The 7,912-nt window shown below is 35.9% G+C and overlaps 1 pseudogene; it reads left to right on the top strand.

The window, feature by feature from the left end:
- The first annotated feature begins 2,230 nt into the window (after window positions 1-2,230).
- On the top strand, window positions 2,231-3,998 carry LOC149534230 (UDP-glycosyltransferase 85A2-like; annotated as a pseudogene).
- The last annotated feature ends 3,914 nt before the right edge of the window (window positions 3,999-7,912 follow it).

Below are 7,912 nucleotides of genomic sequence, written 5' to 3'. Positions count from 1 at the left end.
CTAATGGTGTAACAGATATTGGGGCTAGACATTTGTGCTAACACCATGATAGGAGATGCAATGTGCAGAGGTGTTTGTGGTGGTTAGAAGAAGAGAGTTACAATAGGGGAGATGATAGTTGGAGCTGCTAATGCCCTCTTCATGGATGAGACTTCCACTGGTTTGGACAGCTCTACAACATTTTAGATCGTGAAATGTCTGTGGCAATATGTTCATGTCTTCAATTCCACCATGATTATTTCCCTATTGCAACTTGTCCCTGAAACGCATGATCTCTTCGATGATGTAATTCTACTTTCTGAAGGCTATCTTGTTTACCAAGGCCTACGAGATTCTCTTCTCAAATTTTTTGACTCTATGGGATTCAAATGCCCTGAGAGGAAGGGTGTTGCAGATTTCTTGCAAGAGGTAAGCAACTTATCTAGTGATCATATCAATCCAATCAATCCATCTCATAAACCAAAATAGCAAATTCTAGGTTTTTGAGGTTTTTAGGTGGCTCATTTAAAATCGTATTAACTTTTTCAATAGGATCCATTTCATATACACCACTTAAACAAGTTGAAATTTAGATTGCGCTTAATCCTCTTCACATATATAGAATTCAAGTGAATTTGACATAAGTTCAACCATTAATATGTAAACTTATCTGTAGACTAGGCATTGCTTACTATGACTAAAACTTAATCCATGATTTTGGATAGGTGACTTCTCTTAAAGATCAGGATCAGTACTGGGCAAACACAATGCAGCCATATCATTTTTGTCTCTGTCAAGGAATTTTTAGATGCATTCCAATCTTTCCACGTTGGCACCAAAATTAATGGGGAACTTTTAGGTGCCGCCACAAAAAATATGCTTATGACTAAAATGGATCAAAGCAATACGGGAAACATATTTTCACTTGAGTTTTGAAGAACTATTATTCTTCATCACAACTAAAAGGCTCATTGGTGGTTTTGGATGAACTTGTTGATGAAGAAAGGAAAGAAGCAGAGTATTTTGAGGTAATGAAACTGATCAAGGCGGTGTATATCATAATTCTCCCATTGGAGGCAGCTCACCATCACACTTTTTCATACTGCCCTAGCTTGTTAGTCGTGAGAAATTTAACTTTGCTACTGTTCTTGCTCCCTGGCTATGACTACTTTCTAGAACTTGCTAAAGTGCATGATCAAATTATATCTGGCTTGGTATTTTCTTATTTTTAGTTATGCTAAGGTGATTCAGACCCCCTGCAGAGAAGCATCATGCATCTGCAGAGTAATGTTCGAGTACTGCATCCATAGGTGAATTGGTTGATGGGTTGTGAAGATAAGTGCCGTGGACCATAGAAGTTTTGAAATTCTTGTAATACTTTAGCTAGCATATAGAAATGTAACTGTAATTTTTGAAATAACAAAATGAATTACAGGTTATGCACAAAAAAGCTTATGCACAGAAATGGCTTTGTTGCCAAGGTTTCAAATAGGTGGACAGATTTCAGTAAAGTATCTTAAATGACCTAATCTGATTCTTACATAAATCATAATTAGAGGCTTACGTAGATAGAATTTTTACATAGCTCAACACAATCGACCCAGACAGCCTTATGACTTACAGTCAAAAGAGGCCACAATGTCGTCAAAAGAGGCTAAAATGTCATCCTTAATTCATTCAAATACAAGATCAGATCTGAACATCCACGTTCGATCAAATTCAAAAATTGGTTTGCCCTCTGTATCAAACTCTTCATGACTTGAGGAATATTGTACAGTTAATTTCTACAACAAACTAATGCTCTGTTGTCACCTCTACTCCACATTACAATAGCAACGGCTATCAGCTATACCCTTGGACCCTGCCAAGGTACAAGTGCTAATTAATATAAAATATTATAAATAATAATGTGTTTAGAAAAGCATCTTGGCACCAAGAAAACATGCGAAGCTGAAAAATAATACAATTATTTTAAAAATGTGTGAATGTAATTTATCTATACTACTTTTCAGTGTAGACAAATACTAAAAGTAAAGACTCTTGTTTGCAAAAATAAAATATGCTATCTATGGCGAGACCGCGGATACTATCAAAGCCACCTTCAGGGCAACAGCGTGACAGGCGAGTGGTCCTGAGTCCTTACCAAAACGATTCTTCACCCCATTACATTTTCGCTTCTTTCCTAAGAAGAATGTTAGATATGCGTTGATGCTCTTGCAGGGAGGGATATATACATTGCTCAGCTTATAATATGGTCATGGCTCCTCACGCGCTCCTCATTCCTTCTCCCGCACAGGGCCACGTTATGCCCATGATGCAACTTGCCTGGAAACTCCTCTCAGATGGATTTCTCATCACTTTCCTGAACTCTGACGGCAATCATAACCGCATAATTGAAGCCAACACTCCAAATTCCTTCGATAACATCCGAATGGTATCAGTCCCCTTTGAATCCCAGGCTGCGCTTTCTCCCAAAGGCGTAGCAGATTCTATGGAGGCATTAAAAAAGGGAATGGGGCCTTCTGTTATCGACAAGCTCATTGAGGAAATAAATGCCAGGGAAGAAGAAAAGAAGAAGCTCACCTGTATAACTGCAGACGTCTGGATGTGCTTTGGCTTGCAGGCGGTAGCCACGCACCATAAACTTCCCCTCGCCGGTTTCACACTTCTCTCATTTCAATCTACGCCATTCGCTATTTTTCTCCCCATATGGTCTCGCTGGGCATCCTCCCATCCAATGGTCATAATCTCTTAATCTATATGCGTTTTCATTCAATGATTCAAATGCCACTATTTAAGTATTTCTTATTTCCCATCTCTGTGGGTTTGTTGTTGAAGGAATTCCAAGTGAAAGGGAAAAATTAGGCTTGGAAAAAAAGTCAACTTTGACTATTTAACACTTTTGATCTAAAAATTGAACTTAGTGTGTGATGTTTAAGCCGTTCTGTGAAGAGAAGCCAATAAAACTTCTTCCTTTCATTCCACCACTGCGATCTAGTGAACTTCCGTGGATGTGGGGAGGCGAATATATGTTTTTGCGAGGGATTCGCATGATAGAGGAAATCAAGGAGATCAAATGGATCCTTTTCAATTCCGTCCGAGAGCTTGAAGCGTCGGTAGTCCAAACGCTCTCCAAAGAAATTGATGTGTATTCAGTAGGCCCTCTCATCCCCTTTGACTTTCTCCACAGCGGGACGAGCACGAAGGTCCTCCCAAGTTTCTGGAAAAATGACACCGAATGCTTAAAGTGGTTAGTTAAATAGCGTGCCAACTCTGTGATGTACATATCTTTTGGAAGTTTAGCACTTCTTAGTGAAAAGCAAGTGGAAGAACTTGCTCTGGGAGTGGAGGCAACCCACAGACCTTTTCTGTGGGTTGTACGCTCGGATCTAATTAAAGGAAACGAAGCTATTTTACCTCGTGGTTTCATGGAGCGAGTGGGAGATAGGGGTTGTGTAGTTTCATGGGCGCCACAGATAGAGGTGTTATCTCATCCTTCCATAGCATGTTTTGTGACTCACTGTGGATGGAACTCTGTACAGGAAAGCACCGCCATGGGCGTGCCCATGCTTTGCTGGCCTTATTTTGCAGACCAGTTTCTTAACCGAACGTATGTTGTGGATGTGTGGAAATTAGGTCTTCCATTGAATGTGGATAGCGATGGAATTATAGAGAAAGGGGAGTTTGTGAAAGGTGTAGAGATTTTGATGGAATCAGAACGAGGTTTGGAGATTAAAGAGGAGGCAAGAAAAATGAAAGGAATCGCAAGGGATGCAATAAAGGACGGGGGCTCCTCATCAAATTGCTACAATTCATTTGTCACGGCCATGAAGCAAAAATCCAGTGGAACCAAGTGAATTGACAGGTTCACTGTATTAGTCGTGTTTGTTTGTTTTCTTGTATTCAAGGAATAATGTAACTGTGGTATTAAAATATGGTCAAAGTGGCAGTCTTCGTATGAAAGTCTGTATAATAAATTTGTGGGAGCTATAATAAAAGACTCTGTGTATTTTTTAATTTTCTGGTGAACAAACTATCATCATTTTATTCCTATAGATCAAAATTTATTGATATGACTGTAACAAATGATAAGCCACTGGTCGTCAGTTGAGGTATAAATTGAAACAGTCATTTAGTAGCACAAATCACATTTTAAATCAAATTAATATCTAAGTTGGTGACAATCGATTATATGTTGGTCATTCACTTATTGTAAAAACTTTTGAGTTTATAATTAGGTACTATAAGTTAATAGTTGATTTCAATTCCAAGAAGATAATCAAAACTACTTTAAGGGATGTATAGTGTTTAAAATCCTTAGGTAAACCCGCCTTGGTTATCAAAACCAAAGGTGTAGGAAGCACTGTTGCTTTGTTAAGCTGGTCCAGATCCAAATAGGTTTTGCTGTAAAGGAGAAGTAGGTAATCCCTAGATACCTCTTTTTTTGTTGTATTCTGGTATTGTTTAAAGTCTGTAGATCAAAACTCCAACAAACATGAGGATAAGATTGATGCAACTACCTGATTGTTAGGAGTGTGATAAATATAACAAGGTGTTAGTTACTGTTTAAAGATTGTTAAAAAAAAGTGATGTCAGCTCTAGTTTCTTGCCATGAAAGATGGTACTAAGTAACATGATAGTAGTAATAGTAATATTTAACATTATTAGTAACAATAATATTTAACATTGTGAAATACATAATCCATAAAGATATGCATAAGATTCATAAAATGAAAAAGGATTTGACTTGGGAAATGGGAAGCTGCCAAGAAAAAGTCATCGCTACGCAATTTAAATTTATTACTGGCAACTTCTAGATATTTAGACGATAGGCTTTCCCATTGGAGTTCACTCCAACTGGAAGTTGTCTCATGTCGGAAACAACCAATTGTCTCATGTCGGAAACAACCAATCGAAAGTTGTCTTACACTGGCCAAATGATTTTCACATTAAACATTTTCTGTATGCACGTAGCCATTTTTTCTTTATTGGTTTATTTTCCATTGAGATTTTGATATGGCACTATAGTCTCTCTTTTTCAATACGGATGGGTAGTAGAAATCACTAACTATATTTGCACCATTCAAACTTTCCACTCACCATCGATTGCTCATGTATACAATATTATTTTCTATCTCCACTAAACTGTAGTCACCATTTTCTCTTGATGTGTGGGATTTGTTTGGATCTTTTAATTCAATTAGCAAGGATTTGCCTCCTTCGAAGTTTGTAAGGGAAACAATAGCCATTGCAAATACACAAATTGATTGGAAGGAGACTCTAGATGTGCACATTTTCGAGGCCGATCTGCCAGGCAAGTAATTATTCTCGGTCTATTTTATGTTGCAATTTCAATCTGGCATTTTGGCTGTTGCATTTGCAATTTCCTTGTTGCTTTGTAGTTATTGATCTGATAGGGTTTGAATTTGTTATTTTTCATCGGGTCTATGAAAATAGAAGTTGAGGATGGACGGATCCTACAGATTAGTGGAGAATGCAATAAATAACCAGAGCAAAAGAATAAAAAATATCACCAAGTGGAGCACTCGTGCGGCAAATTTTTGCTACGATTTTGGCTGCCTGATAATGCAAAGCTGGAAGATGTGAAAGTTGCCATGGAAAATGGAATGCTGACTATGATTGTGCCAAAAGAGCCGGAGCCAAAGGGAGATGCTAAATCCATCGAGATATCTTCTTGATAGATGAGAATAGGATGGATTTGTAAAAGGGTAAAAAGCATCTATATGTAATACTGCTGATTCAGCAAAATGACAAATAAGTGGTTTGTAACCTGTAAATTCAGGTTTTGTTCATAAATGTCAATATTTAGAAGCCACCAAGGGAGAAAGTGAATGGGAGGGAAAAAAATATTTTAATCATCCAAACACATCGTTCTTTGTCTGAGTTTAATCACCTTCTGCACAAGTTCATTTGGTTTTCACTTTGAATATTTTTATTATTATTATAATTATTTAAATGAGATAAACATGGTTTTATAAAAAGAATCATAGATATAATTTTCTAATTTTTTCTAAGTTAATTCTAATAAAGTTTTAATAAATTTATAAAAGATAATTAATTATTTGTTCATTTTGATTGATTAATTATAATCCCATAATTAATATTATTAAATAATAATATTAGAATATTAGTTTTCTTGCTATTTTTAAATTCAAAAATAATATTAAAATATGACTTCTATAACATAGGCAAGAGCCTACAACACAATGGTAAATTGTGAGCCTCTTATCTAAGAGGGGGGTAGATGACTAAAGTTAAGAACAAAGTAAAAATGAAAATATAGACATCTAACACCTCTCTTCAGTGGTGAATAAGAAAAGGTATATAAATGGAAAGCATCAATTGTTTTGAATCTATTAAAATGATATTTAACTATTATTTTGTTAAAAATTATAAATACTATTTTTATCTTATATAATATTTTAAGCGATATTAATGAAACTACTGGTACTGGTAGCTCATCCTCTTTGAAAAAGAAAAGTAGAGGATGATGGTGGAGAAACTACAAGTGGGATTGGAAGGACACCCTACGAAGTCAAGTGCAGGAAATTGGAATGATGTGTTTGCAATTGGGCATGGTTTTGCGTCCTAGTTTTTCATTGCTGGGATCAGACTCTAGGGTTTTGACTAGCCATGTTAGCATTCCTTTCAACAATTTTTTGAGTAGGATTAGCAATAATCAAGTGCAAAAAGTTGAAGTTGATGGCGTGCATTTTACATTCCGTTTGAAGCCAGAAGTTGATAGCCTGCTAAAAAATGTGGTGGTTTTGGATTGAACAACAAAGCATGTTTTATACATGAGTACAAGGCCAACTGACATTAAAATGCCCTACAAGAAGATGTTGGAAAATCAAGTTGAATTCGGAGCCACTAATAAGCAGTCTGGTGGTTTTCTTATTTCTGCATTGGTATGTTTCAGTTGGTATTTATGGACAGTACACATACATATAATAAACTTGGAAAATAGTCATCAAACTGATTAGCATTATTATTAAAAAATATCTAATTAATGTTATACCATAGAAGCTCTAATTGCATAACGTACATAATTTTGAATTCTATCAAGAAGTTTAGTTACTCACGCAGTCAATACTAAATGAGTATGGTCCTTGACAAGACTATCCATCTCATGTAATGGACACCCAAGAATGCCCAAAAGTCGAACCAAGGCTGAAATTATATTAATGCTGAGAATGCTGCAATCAATTACAAAGAGTTGTATTCCAAAAGCCAAACCCTAAGGGAATAACGTCTAGAATATTACAATAGAGAATGAACGTCCTCTATTGCCCAAAAAAGGAGTGTGATTCACACATCCAAGCTCTTATCAAATGCAAATCATAATCATCCGATAATCAGCAATGAAACTTTCAGCCCTATTTATCCTTTTCTTCATCCTTCTGGAAGGAACTAAAACATTAATTAATTGCAAGAGCTAGAAGCTTCCTCCTTCCAATAATTGATGCATACCCTAGAAATTCCTCCCTGGCAATAATTAATTAAATCACGAGAGGCTTCTGTCCTTCCAATAATTAATACATACCCTAGAAACTACTCCCTTGTAATAATTAAATTAATTAAATACAAAGTCACCTTTAAATTGAATGACTTTATAAGAAATTAATTTAATTTCTTCTTATCCTCCACTTAGACTTTGGAGAACGTGAAGGCCAAAAGATGGGATCATTACATCTCATCAAAATTGTCACTACCAATTTGCCAAATGATATACCTGTTTGGATGCTAAGAAATTTTAGTGTTTGGGTTTTTAAGTTCTACACAGTTTGTAATAGCTAATGATTATCTTTTTGAATAAAATTGTGTAAAAAATTAGCGTAAGTAAGAAACTATCGCCTGAAACTCTCAAATGTATTTTTTGAATGTTACCATTTTAATTAAATTTAATTTATGT

This window comes from Cupressus sempervirens, chromosome 10 (assembly GCF_028749045.1).
Source record: "Cupressus sempervirens isolate cs-2001-9-10 chromosome 10, ASM2874904v1, whole genome shotgun sequence".
Lineage (NCBI taxonomy): Eukaryota > Viridiplantae > Streptophyta > Pinopsida > Cupressales > Cupressaceae > Cupressus > Cupressus sempervirens.
The sequence above is the reverse complement of the archived record's forward strand: the minus strand, read 5'-3'. Positions and strand labels throughout refer to the sequence as shown.